The sequence below is a fragment of the Lipotes vexillifer genome, unplaced genomic scaffold (genome assembly GCF_000442215.2).
Source record: "Lipotes vexillifer unplaced genomic scaffold, Lipotes_vexillifer_v1.1 scaffold1958, whole genome shotgun sequence".
NCBI classification, from domain to species: domain Eukaryota; kingdom Metazoa; phylum Chordata; class Mammalia; order Artiodactyla; family Lipotidae; genus Lipotes; species Lipotes vexillifer.
In genome coordinates, this window is record NW_006795090.1 from 42,634 (window position 1) to 62,148 (window position 19,515).

Genomic DNA, 19,515 nt, shown 5'->3' on the forward strand with positions numbered 1-19,515 from the left:
ATCAACCCCCATCATGATTTTCAGGGCATGTTTTTATACTTCAACTATGTAGAGACATCCACATTCACCAGGGCCCCAGGCCACCCCCACATTGTTTATTAGGGGAAGACGGATTTTGTGTTTTCCAGGGTCCCATGGAACACCTTCTCCCTCCCTCTGTGGAGATCCTGAGCTACATGTGGACCGGGCATGGGTAGCTGGACAGACTCCTGGATACTTGTTTTAAAACTTAAAAGCTAAGAGAGTTGCACACACGAATCAACCGGGCAATTGTTCTTATTTGATCCCTTCTACCCTTGATCCTTTTCCCTTTCAGTGGACTCCGCAGTAGAGATAAAGAGAAAAATGTCATTTACTACCCTAGAAGAGCTATTTATTCTACTGTAAATACAGTAGAGGCTGGTAGAAGTGTGTTGATAATAAGACATATTAGCTTTGGTTCTCTTGGTAGCAAATAACAAAAACTAAATCAAAGTTGGATATATGAAACCCAAGGGCAGAAATACAGCCAGGCTCAGGAAAGGTCTAGGAAGCAGCTATATCATTTCCAGTAATGTGATCGCCGAACTGCTTTTCAACAAAGGGCGTCTTCCTAAGCAAACATTCAGAATGTAGTCTAGAGATTTAAAATGAACTCTGCTGCTGGTTGGAATTAAAAAATACACACACACACACACACACACACACACACACATGCATATACACATACGATACAAAGGAAAGAAAATATATATAAGTGGATGTTTTCTTATTACAACATGCATGCCAGGCATTGGTGACCATGGGAAGTCACCCCCGTTGTTTCTGAGCAAGACAGCCTAACACTCATTTTTCCATTATCACTGTTGCCCAGAGTGAACTTGTCAAAGAGATACTCCACCATTCAGACTTCCAAACCCCTTCACCCCCCATCTTGCTACTCATACTTAACCATTAGTATTTGCATAATTTAATGAACATGAACATTTCAGGTGAAACTGAAGACTCCCTTTATTTTAATCCCTGTGCAATCCCATTCCCTTCACTTGTTCCCCAGAGGCAACTGCAATCATGATTTTCAGGCTATGGTTCTATACTTTTACTATGTATGCACATGCACCCACATTCACCAGGGACCCCTACCTCACCCCACCCCACCCCAGTCTACCCCCATATACCCACATTATTTATAAGGGGAAAATTGATTTTGTGTTTTCCAGGGCCCCATGGAACACCTCCTCTCTCCCACAGTGGAGATCCTGAGCTGCATATGGTTGGGGTATGGCTGTGTTCAGAGACTCCTGGATACCTGTTTTAAAACTTAAAAAATGAGATTTGCCCACATGAATCAACCAGAGACCTTTATTTATTTATGAACCAATAACTTTATTGGAAGAAACGGAAAAACTGGAAGAAAAAAACTTAAGTGATAAAGTCCAAGAAAAGAGAGGCCTGCACTTGTTGCAAAAAAAAAAAAGCGAATTTCTTCTGCAAGGGCACTATTGCCGTCTGCATGGCAGGCACGGTGACCAGGGCTCTGGTCACCCCGTGGCTCTGGGGAAGTCCAGTCCAGGCTCAGTTCTTCTTGTCGCTGTCGCCCAGGGTGAGCTTGTCAAAAAGGGACCCTGCCAGGTCGACGTCCGGGGCCCCCATCATGCTCAGGGTGGTGACGTGACCCTCCAGCTCTCTGATGAACGCCACCTGCTGGCTGAGATAGTGAGTTGCCAGGAAGTGGCGCAGGTGGGGGTCGCTCTTGTCGGTGGCCAGCTGGTGCAGGTGGAGCAGGCTGTGGTTCACGAGCTTCTCCAGGAACAAGGCGCACTTCATGGTCTTGAGGGCGCTCTTCCACTGGTCACTGCCTGGCTTCCTGATGTCTTGGAAGTTGAGGCGGCCCCCGCGCTGGTTCTGCAGGTTCATCAGGCCCTGGGCCTGCCCGCTGTGCTCGTGGGAGCGATGCAGGAAGAACCGGGTGAAGTGCTTCAAGGCCACGTCGTCGCGGTCGAAGTAAAAGGCCGCGGCCAGGCACACGAAGGAGGCGTGGAGCTCCAGAGTGAAATGGCCATTGACGGCGGCCTCGCAGTCGGGGTGGTAGTTCTGGCGCACCTGTGAGGGCGGCGCGGGCAGCGTGGCGGGCGTGAAGGCGAGGCCGCAGGGCCCGCGGTAGCTGACTCGGAGCACTCCCATGTGGTGGAATAGGGCAGCCGCTCTGGGATGGACTGGAAGGCCGGCCCATTACCCGGGTTTGGGAGGGGGGAAAGGAGGTTCCGGTTCCGTTATGGGGGGCGGGGAGGGTGGGGATTGGGAGGGTGGATGTACACGGAGGGCGGGGCATGAAAGCTGTGTCCCAGGTTCCATGCAGGCCTGGGTGAGGCAGGCCGACTGTGCTGAGCACCTGGCATCTATTAATCTTTAAATTTTGCAATAATACTTCTATCTTCCAAGGGCTTTCTCTTGTTCTCTAATTGCTCCTTCTTATAGCACCCTGCTCTCATTTTATAAACCCACTATCTTCCTTAAAATTCTGAGACTATGAATTTGGATTTATTCTGTTTCCTGTATTATATTTGCTTTTTCTCCAGAAATAGTTGTGTTTGTTCATCATGATCTTCTCTTTTACTTTCCTCAATGTCCGGCAAGCCTTTTTGTTCATTTAAACTTAGGAAGAAAGGACTCATTTGATTAGCCTCGGTAATTAGCATGGATAAGCTCTAGAGTTGGGGCATCCATTTCACTTATAGTCTCCTCCTTGGAATGGGAGGGCAGAGCGTGTCAATTATTCAGTGGCCTCCTTTGCGGGAACATGGCATGGAGCTTTCAGGTAGGCTAGAGACCCTCACTGTTGCCAAAAGAAAGATGTAATTTCTCATATCAGAAGACAAATGTTTTTCCCTTCGAGGTAGCCGTGTCCTGATGTTTCCCTTCTGTGCAGGTCTACAGGTATCTTAAGCTCATTCACTGTCTTTGGAGTGCAGGTTTGGGAGAGTAAAGGTGGTCAAATGGCACAGGTGCTTATGCCCAATGGAAGCAGGGGTCGGGGAGGCTTAGGGCAGGATGAAACATGTACTGTTCATAGATTAGGTCTTTCATCTCACTGCTGACCTAGGACTCTGTACAATGCTTCAGTTTTGGTGACTGTTCCTGAAGTGTGTCTGAATGGCCTCAGTTTTCTACTGCAGATGTTTCAAATTCTCTGAATTAACTAATTTGACTGTATCTGCCATTTCCTATCTTCCAAGAATTCCTCTTATTTCTGGTGTGCTAATGATACCCTTTAGGGTATGTGGTGTGTGTGCGTGTGTGTGTGTGCGTGTGTGTGTGCATGCGCATAGATGTTTTTGGTGTGTTTAACCACTACCATGATTCAATTATCATTTTTTAAAAATTTCTAAAACTGTAAATAATTTTCTGAATAGGTAATACAGTCACATGGTTCAAAGCCACACTGGTCTCCTTTCTGCAGGCAACCAGTACGGTATTACTTCTTATAAATCACAAGGAGAAAAGGCAAAGAGGAAGAAATAATACTCATGAAACAGAAGAGAAGAGACTTTTAAATATATTCTTTAGAAGCACATTCTTCTCAAGTACACATAGAATATTTACCAAAATAAATCATATTCTGGGCCATAACCAAGTCTCAATAAATTTCAAAGGATTCAAATCACACAAGATTAAAAAAGAAAAAACATGTAAAATCAAAAATCTAACCATCTCCCTTAAGGAACAAGAAAAAGAAGAGCAATAAATACCCAAAACAAGCAGAAGTCAGGAACAATCAAGAAAGGAAAATTCAGTGAAATAGAAAATAAACAAAAAATAGAGAAAATAAATAAAACCAAACACAGACTCTTTAGGATTAAAGAAAAGACAAATTTCTAGACTGAATGATCAGAAAAAAGAGAGAAGGCAAATTACCAACATCAAGAATGAGGGAGAAGACATTACTACAGATTATGAAAAGGGAACAATATTGCTGTGATTAGTCATGGCAATGACTAGACTAGACCAGAATCATGATTAGACTAATTATGATTCACCTCTAGCACCTGGGTATGTTATTACTCCCCCAAATTGGGGTTCTCTTAGCAAGGAAGGAGGGGGTAAAATGGTTCTCACATCAACTATCTACCACACAGATTGCAACTTAGAATACATTAATTCAGGCAATTACTTTCTTTTCTCACCAAGAGTGTTGGTGGTAGGACAATTCAGACCAAACTGCAATGTGAGCACAGGATTTCTAGTATAATGGAAATACAAGAGGTGGTGGAGTGAAGGCAAAGAGAATGGCATATACTGGAACAAAGTATCTGTTTATAGTAAGTTGAAGAGATATTACAATTCTTAGTAAATAATTATTTATCTCAGTTTCGTCTAAAGTTTACCCTGGATACTTTTTCTTTTTGTTTTTTGAAGTATAGTTGATTTACAGTGTTGTGTTAGTTTCTGGATTTTAATACTTTAAAATACGAAACAGCAAAATGGAACAGTTTTAATGAAAAACTAATATAAATTCTAGACTTGTGGGGAGTTATTGTTCTTACTACTTTATCTCATTTTAGTTATTAGTATGTACCTGGATCTTTATAATGTAATCTGTCTTTCAAAGTAATAAAAATGAATCTCTACAGAATTGAAAAGTTTCACTAACTTTAAATAGAATTCTTTATCATCTCTTCTACCTCTTCAGACATTACTCTAGAATTATAATGAAACCTCATCAGTTTATTTAGCTTAAAGACAGCTCCCTTGAAAATGATCTCAGCATTAAACCAAACAAGTTCAAAACTGTCTAAGAGTTCAGGTTGCCACTTCTCAGACAGTATAACAGGAAATTTCAGCCAACCTCTATATTCTTTCCCAATTGGCCCTATTATATTACAAGTTCTATTAGGTTTTCTTTTTCTTTTCTTCCTGCCTTGTGCTCCAACTATGTCAGCTACATGGTATGATGCTCAGGAGTACTTGATCAGGAATCAAAAGCCACGAGTTCCAACTCCAGTCAGAAATCAGGCGCATCATTGGTCTTTTTGGCACTCACAATATTGGTCTACAGATGCAAAGAATGTCACCTGCTTTGCCTGTTCTAATGCATTTTTAAATAGTAAAAATAAAAATACAGCTAAGAGTATGAACCAGCCACCAGTTTTTCCATTTCAATCATATCTGGGCTTGAATAAGCATATTGTGATGTGCCTTTACTAATGGCCTAATAAGAACTGGCATAAGAAGCCTAGAGGTAAATTGTTCCACTGTGAAACCCCAGCATAACCATCACCCATTAAATTAGGAGGGAATTGTGTTCAACGCAGAGGGAGGGGAGGGCAGGGCAGGGAGACCTGGGTCCCACTTGGGGCTGCACCAATCAATATCCTGCTGTGGGGAAATGAGCAAACTGACAACTTCTCTGAGGCTGTTATTTCCTTCTTTGTGAAATGAAGAGCTCGACCTATTTGGTTTTCCTGGACCCTATCAGTTATAACAATGACTGGAGCCTATTCCATGAGTCCTTTCTTCAATAATAGAATGGAAAGAAAAATCAGGCTTTAGTCTATTCATGATGAGCAGTGATTGGCATCAAATATTAGCTTTGGGAATGGGGTAATATTTTAACATTCAGATAGTAATGCTATGTTAAGTTATGACATTAGTGCAACCCTCTGAAGCATACAATTCAAGAAAAGGCGGAGCCACCTTTGCTCTGCAGGTGGCTGTGTGTGCACTAGGGGAAGAGATGCCCTGTTTCAGCTTGATGGTACTTAAGACCTATGGCTGACAATATAGGGCTATTGCAAAGTTCTAATTTCCTTTGCCACGGATTTTACTGTACCTTGGAAGTGGCTAAATTGAATCTTTTTTTTAATCAATAGTCACTTTATTTATTTATTACATCTTTATTGGAGTATAATTGCTTTACAATGGTGTGTTAGTTTCTGCTGTATAACCAAGTGAATCAGCTATACGTATACATATATCCCCCCATATCGTCTCCCTCTTGTGTCTCCCTCCCACCCTCCCTATCCCACTAAACTGAATCTTATTTCTACAGTTGCTGATATTCCAACCATGAGAACCATGGTCAGAAGTCTTGCCCTGGGGGAGCTGCACCCTAACACTAGAGGAACTGTGCCCTAACACTGGGGGAAAGGACCAGTTATCACCCCCAATGTTAAATCAGCAGCCACCCACTGTAACAGAAATTGATTTACAGTAGTGGCCCCATCCAGATGGGAATCTCTGAGGAGTGTGCAGGGGTGGTGATTGGCTGCTGTATTTTATCAAATATACCATGAATTGTAAAGCACACTTTTTTGAAACACATGTCATTGATTGTAAGCTGCAGCACCTCAATTTCACAGAAGTTAAAATGTGAATAAATGATTAGAGAATTGATGAAATATGGTAAAACATATTGGGTTTTGTCATCCACTTGCCTTAGTATATTTATCAAAGTAGCTACTTTTTAAAATTATTCATAATTGTTTATACTTTTTGGTAATTTATTTGTGGCCCTAATGGTCCACAGTATTATGCATAAATATGGAAAACATTAATTTAAAAAAAAACTGGCATTTTCTGTTGGATATTGTATCATTTTACAACACTTCAGCCTCATCCTAGAATGGGTGGTTTCTGACTTTTTTCTTCTTTCTTTTACTTCTTTGGAGAGAGAGGTTTAATGTATTAGGCTAAGGAATGTAATTCCTTCGGTAACAGCTAAACCCCTGTTCTCTGAATTCATAGCTAACCTCCTCCTAGCATGCCATGGGAGGCATGTGACACCATCTTTCAGATGAAATAACAGGTGCGTTAAACATTTACCAAGCAAAGTTGCTGATTTAGGGTTCTACTCAAATCCCAATTTGAATGTGAAAGTTTCATTCTCATCAATTCCACTGACTGAACGCCACTCACTATTGGATAGCGTGAGCCGTTTCTAACAGTGACAGTATTGCCTAGCAAGCAATCAGGCACTCCAAAGCAGTGGCACGGTGGCTGATGGGGCCACTAGGATCACCACTGCACATGCTAGGTTGGTTGGTCACACTTTCATAAATTCAAAGTTACTGTTTAGACCCTAAGACCCTGAACTACTAAGGGGAGCTCTAAGAAAGCCACATGTAGGATACCTGCAAGAGTAGAACACTAACAACCATTCCCCAAGTGGACATCTGCTTAAGCAGTGGAATGGCCGATGTGCCCCACTCCTGCCCCCTGTGCCCACAGGAAGGGCAGGGTGGATATGAGGAAAAGCAAGGTGGGGAACAGGGTGAGCAACAGAGCAGACTACTTCCAAGGATTAAAATTAGGGTGTAAGTACTTCCCATAAGTTAGGTGGATACTGTGCAAAACTTGAGCTATGTTGCTGCTACTCTGCCCCAGAGGGCTGTTTGCCAGGCAGAGGGCCTCAACAACGAGGAAGTGAGGTGTGCATACCAGGATAGGAGCCAGCTGGGGAAGGGTGCAAAAGAGGCCAGTGCAGAGTCATGAGTCCTATTCTTGGAACTGTGTTGTGGGGAGGCTTCTTCTAGGAGCCCTTGAAGAACACTGTGCATCTCCCACCCAACTTATAATTAGGCCCACCAAAGAATTAGTGACAGCCAAGAGGGGGTGACAGCAATACCAGTTAAGTTAAAGACATCTGTCCCCTTTCCCCTTCCTTCTCCCAGGTCCTCAAAATACCAGAGGAGAGAGAAATAGGAAGCGGCAAGGGTTAAAGAGCAGATCATGACCATCTCCTTACTCCACAATCTTCAGGTCAAGGTCTAGCAGAAGCCGAAGGAGCAGAGGAGGAAAAGGTGAGCGCCTAAAGCGAATCCAACACTCAACTTTCAAGTGGAAGAGAATGGATAGGAATTTTTATGTCCCAAAGTGCCTAGAAAGGTAAGAGATTTGCCTGTCTTCAAGAAACGAGTCTAGACTGTCAAACTAGAGTGGTCATGCAAGGCAGGGTCTTTTCAGACACCTAATTCATCACTTATGTGACCTTAAACTCTGGTGTGATATTCCCATGGAACCCTTGAATTTCTACCAGCTCTATTAGGAGAACTCCTTCTGGCAAACTAATTCTAATGAGTACTGATGAGTTGTGAAATTCTACATGTCTCTTGAGGGTAATCAGGGGGTAAATAGCAGCATATTTGGAGGTTAAACAGGGCATCACTAACTGGACATTGCTGCCTAAGATACGCAGTTATATTACATCTATGGTGCAGATGATTCTACAAATGACAAAAAAAATGGACCGCTCAGCCCCACCAGTACCCAGTCTCTGAGGGGAGGTCTGAAAAAAGATTAACTGGCATTAAGACAGGAAACGTGCTGAGGTAACTTCAGGTCAAGGTTAACAGACTGCTGGCATGGGCAGGAGAGACCCACACAGGAGCAAGTCCACTGCTTTGTTAATATGCAGGCTGAAACCCTCCAAATTAAGTTACTACCATAACCTGAAAAGAATAACTGAAACTACATAGGATTTATAATCTACAAAAGGGCCCAACTGCCAGAGAATAAAGTTCACCACAAATTTAAAAACAACATTGACAATATAATCAATAAAAACTTACCTTAAATGATCATATAATGGACAACATGCTGTCAGACCGTCCTGATCTTTCTGGTAGCTCAGAATACCAATTCCACAAAATAACAGACTTTGGTCCTGTTTAACTTACTCTCAAGAGATCCCAAAGGAAACAGTGACAGAGCTTCCCTGGTGGCGCAGTGGTTGAGTCCGCCTGCTGATGCAGGGGACACGGGTTCGTGCCCCAGTCCGGGAAGATCCCACATGCCGCGGAGCGGCTGGGCCGGTGAGCCATGGCCACTGAGCCTGCGCGTCCGGAGCCTGTGCTCCGCAACGGGAGAGGCCACAGCAGTGAGAGGCCCGCGTACCGCCAAAAAAAAAAAAAAGAAAAAAAGAAAAGAAACAGTGACAAAGCCCATGGGAGCCCCAGGAAATACCCCCTTGTGGCTGAAAGGGAACTTCATATTTGGCTCCCCAAGAGGGTCTGGGATGGGTCCAGGGAAGGTGTGGAAAGATTTGGATGGAAATGCATAGAGTATGACTGGGAGCCAGCCACACTGATGCCCCCTGTTTGGCCCCTATATGTCTATGCCCAGACTCGACTCTCTACCTTTCTAAATTCCCTTAGCTCTCAAAGGGCAAAGCTCTCAATCAGTAGCTCAGGGGCCATCAGTGGATCATGAGAAGCTAAGTGAAATAGGAGTTCCCCTAACAATGTCAAAGAATCCAAGTTTCTGCCTGCAGGTGTGACGAGTAATCTCCAGGGAACTAGTGACCAACTGTTAAATACCTCAGACACTGAGCACTTCTTGTTAATCACCATCTTCACGCACAAGTGTCTACATGCTACGTACGTCCTGCTGTGGGCTCTGAATTCAGAGATCCCCTATGTAGCTTTTGTAGCATATCCTAGTATGAAGGGGCACTGCATATCTCTTTCTTCAATTTCTCTTTTAATAATTTCCACACAAGACAAATTTAAGGCAACACTTTGGAATGAGAGGTATTATCCAAAAAGGAATAGCTGGACTTAGACTAAAATCCTTGGACTCAGTTTCTAAATTGCAGACACAGCTTAGGGGAGGAGTGGAGCATGGAGTGCACAGGGCATGGGACAGCCCGAGACAGGACAATCGTCCGCACACCCACAAATACTACCCACTGCAAAGCTTTTTGAGTATTCCAACTAAGCAGTTTTAGTTAAACCATTTGCTTTAGAATCTAACAAAATGTAATCTGCTGATCACCTACATTAGAATCCCCAGGACTGCTCATTAAAGCAGATTCCCTGGCCCTATGGAGACCTGTGGACCCTGGACTGTGCATTCTTAAAATAATTTTTTTTCTAATTTTGGAGTAATTTTAGATTTACAGCAAAATCGCAAAGATAGTACAGAGCATCCCTCTGTACCCCTCACCCAGTATCCCCTCATGTTAGCATCTTACATTAGGATGGCACATTTGTTATACTGGATTTCACTGGTTTTCCCACTAATGACCTTTTTGTTCCAGAATCCAATCCACATTGCACTTGATCGTCATATATCTTTAGTCTCATCTGTTCTGTGACAGTTTCTCAGTCTTTTCTTCTTTTTCATGACCTTGACAGTTTTAAGGGGTCAGGTATTTTGTAGAATATATCTCAATTTGGATGTCTTTGGTAATTTTCTCATAATTCCATTGGGGTTATTGGTTTGGGGGGAAAATATCACAGAGGTGAAGTCCCTGCTCATAACATGCTATACATGACTTATCACTGGTTATGCTAACTTTGATCACCCTGTCAAGGTAGGTGTTTGCCAGGTTCCTCCACTGGCAAAGTAAGTGGAGAAGTAAGGTATTTCCCTCCACTTTCCATACTCTAATCTTTGGAAGCACATTATTAAGACCAAGCAACCCTCCAAGAGAGGCAGAGAATTAAGCTCTGCCTCCTGGAGAGGGGGGTATTTACATACACAGTTTGGAATTCTTGTGTACTGTAGATTTGTATCTTCTCACCTATTTATTCATTTATTCGTATCATTATGGACTCAAGCATTTATTATATGCTTTAGGTTATAATCCAATACCACATCACTTATTTTGTTATTCAAATTGTTCTGCCTTTGGCTGCCGAGAACTCCTTCAGGTTGGCTCCTGTGCCTCTTGGACATGCTCTCATTTGCTCTTTGAGTACTTCCTTACTTTCTGTTACTACAGTACACTTCAGCTCATCTTGTATTCTCCCTGCTCCAGCCCTCGAATCAGCCATTTCCCCGAAAGAGTCCTGATTTCTTTTGCTGTGGTATAGTATGAGACCCAGATCTGGGCATTGAGGGGGACTGTGCAGTTTTGAGAAGCAACCAAGCCGATTCTTAATGCACTCTCAAGTTTGAGGACAGCCGTTTTGGAAAGTCAAGCACAAATAAACTCGAAATAATTTGTCAAGAAAAGTTCTGAAATAGTTGTTTTAAAGAATTATTACTATTTTGTTCATGTTAGTTCAAGATTAAAACTTCCAAAATGCAAAGTACCCTGGGGGACCTGTAGAGAGGAAGAGAGAGAAAACAATGGTAGAGATCGAATAATGATTCTGAAATAAAGTGATTATAATTCAGCACCTAAAAATTAGAATAAAATATATTTATCAAAGGCGTTCTCTGTGCCAGGCACTAAGCTAAGTGCACAGCTCCAAACCTAATGCTGAGGGTGTAATTTCTCCTTTTTTTTCTTTTCTCCTTTTTTAAAGGTACAGAAATTGAGGCCTAGAAAGGTGAAATGTTTGCACAAAGCAATACAGTCAGTAGGTGGCAGAGCTGAGACACCAAATCAGGTCCATGTGATCTTCCAAGCAGAGGATTTGTGCAGGGCATTCTGTTAACTACTGCTTATGTGAGTATGCAGGCTGTTTCTCCCAGATCTCAAATGCCAGGAGGGAGGGTCAGCTTATTCACTGTTGTATGTCCTGTGTCTGTTATACAGTAGGCACTCAGCAGATAACATCCGAATAAATCTGACCAAATTTCTACATTGGTGAAGAGGAGGACCATGAGGTATAACACATTTTCTTCTATTGTATCTTATAATTAGACTTATGTTCCAAATTAGGTAAGAAATTACCAAAAAAGAATTTTTACTGAAAGCATACTTCTAACTTCACACAGTTCAGATTTGGGGATGATGAAAATTAAGTATGAGTAAAACTGTCCTGAGTGATAAATTTTAGTAAACAAAAAGATAGTTAGTATGTACTCTAAGACGAGAAAGCAAATGCCAAAAGTCAATAATTTTCTTCACTGCCTGGATTAATCAAGTGAATTTCAAAGACGATACTGTGTTATTCAAATGCTTCTTAACACAGAGCAGATCCTTCTTAACAAATAACAAACAATATTCTGAAACAGATGTTCTGAAATAGATCAAGGATCAGAATTCCATTTCTATTACACTTACTAGGCCAAAATCCCCGACTACACCTTTTTGTAAACGGTATGGTTTCAATGGCATAAGCAAACTCAGATGACAGGCCTTAAACCATAAAGAAGGAAAGGAACCTAACACCAACATAATAAAAAATACGTTTTAAATTAAGTCCACATCTATCAGCTAGCTTGTGAACAAGTTTCAGATCACTACTTCCTATGAATTAAATGTACTTCATAATATGCCAATCCATTCGTTCATTCCTTCATCAAATATTTATTTAATTCCCATTATGTGCCAGCACTGTCTCATATGCTAAAGACCACAGCTATGAACAAAACAGAAGAGAAACACTGCTGTCACAGAGCTAACAGTTCTGGGGGGAGAGCACCAATAAACAAATACAACAAATAGATGTCAAATGGTGGTAAGTGCTGAGAAGAAAAATAATTCCTAGAAGGGGCAAGAGGTTGCAATTTAAAGTAGGATACTTCCTCACTGAGAAAGTGAACTTGACAGAGAGTGATGAGGGAGCTCAGAAACATCCATGTGGAAGAGGAAAGAGCAAGTTCCAAAGCCCTGAGGCAGGACACGTGCTATGTGTGTGTAAGGAGCCACAAGGAATCCACAGAAAAGTGATTAAGGGGTGACGTGTCATAGGAGATGAGATGAAGAAGTACCTGCAGCCATAGTGGAGGTGTGGAGGGGAGAGGGATGAGGACTGATCGTTTAGTGCCTTGTGGGTGATTCTGAGCACTTGGATGTGTACTGAGGAAGACAGGAAGCCGTTACAGAGAAGACACTTTAAAGGATCACTCTAGCCTGCTCTTTTGAGAATGACCTATGAGGAGGGGGCCAAGAAATCATACGAATGAGAGAGTGATGGTGGCTTGGATGTAAAGTGGTAACAAGTAGAGAGGCTGAGAGGTGGCTCTATTCTGAATATACTTTCATGTTGGAGCCAACACTGTTGGCAGATGGAGTGGGGATATGAAAAAGGGAGAAGCGTCAGGGATGGCAACAAGGTTTGGGGCTTAGCAAAGAGATGGGTGGATGTGTTACTACCGCATACTGAGATCAGAAAGGCTGTGGCAGAAGCAGATTTGGAGGGAAGGGACACAAATTTGTCTACATAGAAATGTATCCAATTCCAAGAGGAGATGTTGAGTAGGCAGTTACTCACCCAGGTCTGCAGTTCAAGGTAACCCTCCAGGATATAAATTTGGGAGTTATTAGCATTTCAAGCCACAAACTAGGAAAGCTCACCAGGGGAGTGAGTATAGACAGAGCAGAGTTTCAAGAAATGAGCTGATTGCTGAAGGGAGATGTAGGGTGAAGAGAGTTTTTTTTCCTAAGAGGTGTGTAGGCTAATGAGAGGAAGAGGTGATGCTGGAGAGTGTGGAGGATTGCTTGAGCAATTGCTGAAAGAGTTTCTTCTATTTGCTTCGAAGATTGCTGAAATGCAGCATCCTGTCTCTGAGGGCAGGAAAGGATACAGAGAAGCACTGACACGCATAAGGGCCAGAGACGGAAGCAATAAAAACATCATCATTCACCCTGAAAGCAATAAAAGAGGTCGGTAAGGTAGTAAGGTATACAATTAACACATAAAAATCAATAGCCTACAAAACACATACCTGACAATGGATTTGTATCTAGAATATACAGAAAACTCAAAACTCAAAACTACAAGAAAACAAACAATCCAATTAGAAAATAACCAAAAGACAGGAAAGGGGGCTTCCCTGGTGGCGCAGTGGTTGAGAGTCCGCCTGCCGATGCAGGGGACGCGGGTTCGTGCCCCGGTCCGGGAAGATCCCACATGCCGCGGAGCGGCTGGGCCCGTGAGCCATGGCCGCTGAGTCTGCGCGTCCAGAGCCTGTGCTCCGCAACGGGAGAGGCCACAACAGTGAGAGGCCCGCGTACCGCAAAAAAAAAAAAAAAAAAGACAAGGAGATTTCACAGAAGAGAATATATAAATGGAAAATAAGCATATGAAAAGATGTTCAACATTACTGGCCATTAAGGAAATGGAAATTAAAACCACAATGTGGTATCACTACACATCTATCAGAATGACTACAAAAGGAAACACAGTAACAGCACCAAGTGCTGGCAAGTATGAAGAGAAACTGGATCACTCAAACACTGCTGGTGGGAATTTAAAACGGTAATTTATACAATGACAACTTAGTCTGTCAGTATCCTAAAGAACTATACATATATTTAGCATACAACAATTATACCCCAGAGAAATAAAAACTTATGTTCACACAAAAAACCTGTACACAAATATTCATAGCAGCTTTATTTACAATAGCCCCAAAGTGGAAACAACCCAGATGTCCCTCAACAAGTGAATGGTTCAACAAACTGTGATACATCCATACCATGGAATACTACTCAGCAATAAAAAAGAATGAATTATTGATATACACGCAACTTGGGTGAACTCAAGAGTGTAAACAGGCAATATTAAAAGGTTCCATATATATGATTCCATTTATATAACATTCTTGACAGAATTACAGAGGTGGGGAACAGATTAGTGATTACCACAGGTTAGGGATGGTGGTGGTGGTGGGGGGGTGCAACTATTAAGGGAGATTTTGTATAAATGAAAGAATTCTGCATCTTAACTGTAGTGGTGGTTACAGGAGTCTACACAAGTGATAAAATGGTACAGAACAATATACACGGATTGTACCAATGTCAGTTTCCTGGTTTGGATACTGTACTACAATTATGTAAGATGTAATGACTGGGGGAAACTGGGTAGAGGCTACATGGAACCTCTCTGTATTATCTTTGCAATTTTCTGAGAATCTATAATTATCTCAAAAGTTTTTAAAAATCTAATGCATCCTTGCAAGTATAACTTGGACCACAGGATTTCTTAGAACTCAAGTCAAAATAAATATATGGTTTATTAATTTTAAAAAATCAATAACCTAGTACATGAGTGTTCATAGCAGCTTCATTTGTAATAACCCCACACAGGAAACAACCCAAATGTCCGTATACATATAATGATGTACTACTTAGCAATAAAAATGAATAACTATTGATATGTGCACTGTGGACATCTGAACATAATCATGCAGAGTAGAAGAAGTCAGACAAAACAGTGCATAATGTATGATTTCACTTATAGAAAACTCTAGAAAATATAAACTAATCTACAGTGACAGAAGTCAGATGAATCATTGCCTTGGGGTGCTCTTGATCATGGGGAGAGGTGGGAAGGAGGAATTACAATGGGGCAAGAAGGACCTTTTGGGAGTGATGAATCTGTTCACTATCTTGACTGTGGTAATGGTTTCATAGGTGTATGCATATGTTAAAACTTACCAAGCTGTATACTTTATATATGTGTGGTTAATTGTATGTCAATTATAACTCAATAAGGTTTAAAAAAATCAATAGCTTACACATTCACAAATAATAACCAATTAGAATATATCATGGAAAAGAACCCATGTACAGTAGCAACAAAGAAATAGTTAGGAACCAACCTAAGAACTGTGCAAAACTTATATGATGAAAACAATAAAACATTCCTGAAAGAGAGAAATGCTGATTTCAACAAATAGAAAGCAATCTCTTCTTGTAGAGGGTGATTTAATATCTTAAAAGATGTTAGTTCTCCCTAAATTAATTTATAGACTGAAAGAAATCCCAATAAAAATACTGACAAGGGGCTTCCCTGGTGGCGCAGTGCTTGAGAGTCCGCCTGCCGATGCAGGAGACGCGGGTTCGTGCCCCGTTTCGGGAAGATCCCACATGCCGCGGAGCGGCTGGGCCCGTGAGCCATGGCCACTGAGCCTGCGCGTCCGGAGCCTGTGCTCCGCAAATGGGAGAGGCCACAACAGTGAGAGGCCCGCATAACGCAAGAAAAAAAAAAAAAAAAAATACTGACAAATGATTTTTTTCTGTGCTAGACAAATTAATACTAAAATTTATATGGAAAAATAGGCATGTAAGAATAGCTCACAAAACACTGAAAAAGAAGAGTTTATACGGAGAACTAGTTCTAATTTATACTAAGTATACTAAAAATCTTCTATAAATAAAACAGTGTGGCACTGGCATTTGAGCAGAAGGATGGACCAATGGACTCGAATATAAAATCCTGAAACTGACTATGCACATACTGAAATTAGGTATATGATAAAGGGTAATTAAATCACTGGGGCAAAGAAGGATTTCATAATAAATTGTGTTTGGACAACTGGATAGCTATGTGAAAAAAATCAGATCCATAACTCACACCACACCCAAGAATAAACTGTAAGTGAATCAGAGATCTAAATGTAAAAACTCAAATATGTTAGAAGAGATTGGGTGAATTCCTCTATAACTAGGGCATAAGAGCATGGTTTTCTACTATGATTAAAAATCTGGATTTAATAAAATATTTCTTTAATTTATGGCTACAATGAAAATGAAAAAAAAACTGCATGAGAAAAACCCATAAGCAAAGTCAAAATATAAATAACTGTAAGCAAATATTTGAAATATATCACTAATAAAAGCTAGTATCTCTAATATACTTATTAAAAATTCAGGGAAAAAAGACCATAAATCTGATACAAAAATGGGCAAAAGGCAAAGACAATTCACAAAACAGATATAAAAATGGCCCATAAACACATGGCAAAATACACAACTTCACTCATAAGAGAAATGTAAATTGAAACAACACCAAGATACCACGTCACACCCAAAAGATTGAAAAGACTGTCAAACTTTAAAATACACTCTGCTGGTCAGACTGTGAGGAAATAGGCACTCTCAAATATCTGATGGGAATGTAAAATAGTACAAGCTTTACAGAGGGTACTCTGGCAATATCTAACAAAAGTACATATGCATCAATCCTTGACGAGCAATCCACTTCTAAGAATTTACCCTGAAGATGTACTTCCAATAATGCAAAATTATTTACTACAGCATTACCTGTAATTGCAAAAATACTGGAAACTACTTAATGCCTAAATACAGTAGACTGGTTGAATAAACTGTGACACATCCTTACAAGGAAGTACTATACAGATTTTTAAAAATAGGATAATCTCTGTGAATACATATGGAGTGACTTCCAGAATGGATAGATGGATGGATGAATATAAATGTTTTCCCCCTCCCTATTACAATATGGGTATTAAAATTCTGAAACCACTTGTATGTGTGTTGTAGAACTGGGCAAATGAGTTAATATATTGATGTTACTGAAAGTCTGGGCCCTCGTTGTGGAAGAATATCTACAAAGAATATCTACATCGCACCTACAAATACAGAACGGGGAAAACAAAGAAGAACCCTGAGGGGTATTGGATTCGGAGATCAGAATGATGAATATGCAAGTCCATACACCACACACATGCACATACACACATTTATATGCATACATGTGTGTAATTATTTTCCTAGCTCTGTTGCTGGAAGGCCCGGAAGCAATGATACTCTGATAGCAATGAGAACACTCTAGCTCCCAGATCTTGGTTTCTAAATATTATTCCTAACTATAAGTAAGAAAGGCTCCTCAGAGAAACAGCCAATTCCAAGACTGGGGCAGAGAAAGTACAAGATTATCCTGGAACACCCTGTTGGGCCAAAAAGTAAAAAAGTGCCAGAAAAACTGACAGGGACATGTCAAAGAGACAGAGAAGCCAGTTTGAAGAAACTTCCATTAACCAAATTTCAGACATTTTGAACAAAACACTGACAGTTGGGCTTCCCTGGTGGCGCAGTGGTTGAGAGTCCGCCTGCCGATGCAGGGGACATGGGTTCGTGCCCCAGTCCGGGAAGATCCCACATGCCGCGGACTGGCTGGGCCCGTGAGCCATGGCCGCTGAGCCTGCGCGTCCGGAGCCTCTGCTCCGCAACGGGAGAGGCCCCTGTACCACAAAAAAAAAAAAAAAAAAACACTGACAGCAATGAATTATAACTCACTGAATAAAATGATCTATGAAAGATAGATAAAGGGAAAGTTCCTGCCCATAGTGGAATGCCAACTAACAAACGTACACAGAATGATGGAGTCAGAAATCCACCATTTAGCGTTATATTAAACTAGAATTTAATTGATTCAGTCAAGAACTATCAACAGCAGACATTAAAACTAGAGGGTAAGGCTGGAACTCATTTGAAAATACAAAATAAGGGAAACAACACATAAAAAAGCTGTGGACTGATTGCACTCAAGATCAACTCTAGGAACGAGTGGAAGGAGAAATTCTACTGAAAAGGAAAAATAAAGTTGATTTCTACTTGTATCTCACAAATCTTAGGACTTTTAATAAACCCATTATACATATTGCTATGATAATCTGAACTTAAACTTAGCTGAGAGGGGAAATGTATGTGAGAGAGCAAAATGCCATGTAAGGTGGGCAGAAATCATGTCTGACTAATGTGTACGATCCACAGCCAGTGTATATTTACAAAGTTTACTTAAGTCCTGACATATTCCATAGTTCAATCTCAAAGTATTAAACTTCATGTAGTACTAAGAATGCTGTTAGATGATTGTAAAAATACTAGTACCTGGAGAAAAGCCTAACGACATTTAAAGATGCTTGCTTTTAATAAGTTCTGGATTCAGAAGGGAAATTCAGGCTCAAAATTCTATATGCAATAAAAAGATTACACACAAAAAAACCCCCACAAAAACTAGTAGGTAGAAGTTTGGTGGAGAACAGAATATTTACACAGTCTCAAAGTATCTTCCCACTAAAGTTCTTACCATTCCTTTAAAGGAGAATGATAAAGCAGGATGAAAAGCCATTAGCTTTATGAAAACCACAGTAGAATATCTAAAATTTGTATTTTTTGGAAAATCACAATATCAAAAACTAAGTTCCATTTAAGTACATGAGCTAGATTTTTATTAAAATCTGCATGCTACAAAGCACCATTTATACTATAATCCTATTGTTCTTATTAAAAATTTATACTAAAAATAGGCTAGAATGATAAATACCAAAAGTATAAAACTGATGGGGCTAAGAATTCAAGTGATTTTATTCATTTTATGTTTTACTACATTTTCAATTTCTCTACAATGAACATATATTAATAAGAAGAAAAAATGTGCAAAAACAACTCTGCAAGAAGTAAGCAGATAGAGAAGAAAAAAGCTGGAAAGAAATTAAAAAGCCAACAGTGCTTTGTGATCGCATAATGGCATCATGGGTGATGTATTCTTTTCCCTGTTTTTAACTGTGGGACTTAAGATTTAAAAACCATGATGCTCACAACTTATCACTTTATAAACTGATTTTACCTTTGCTGTGCACACTGGAATCTAGCAATGCTGCCTCTCTGATAACCTCTCCTTGAACTCCTTCCTCTTATACCCTGGATCCTTCTCTACCTAACAAGAGAACAAATCCTCTTTCTTTAAAACTTCTGCATCCACTGCCCCTGAGATTATTTGATGTCCCTTTATCACATCTGACATCACTTGTTTTGCATGTCGTGTTATTTTCATGGTTAGCATACAGGAATGGATCTTTATATAATGGCAACCACTGGTAATGTCATTTCCTACCATAAAGCAGTTCCAGAGAATGTATACCACTGCCTTGTGCTTTCTCATCCCTGTT

The 19,515-nt window shown here is 40.7% G+C and overlaps 1 protein-coding gene and 1 pseudogene across 1 annotated transcript in view; both read right to left on the reverse strand.

The window, feature by feature from the left end:
• PRRG1 (proline rich and Gla domain 1) overlaps positions 1 to 19,515 on the reverse strand; it is a 64,479-nt gene that overhangs the window by 23,736 nt on the left and 21,228 nt on the right. The window lies entirely within an intron of this gene.
• On the reverse strand, positions 1,555 to 2,163 carry LOC103087601 (ferritin heavy chain pseudogene; annotated as a pseudogene).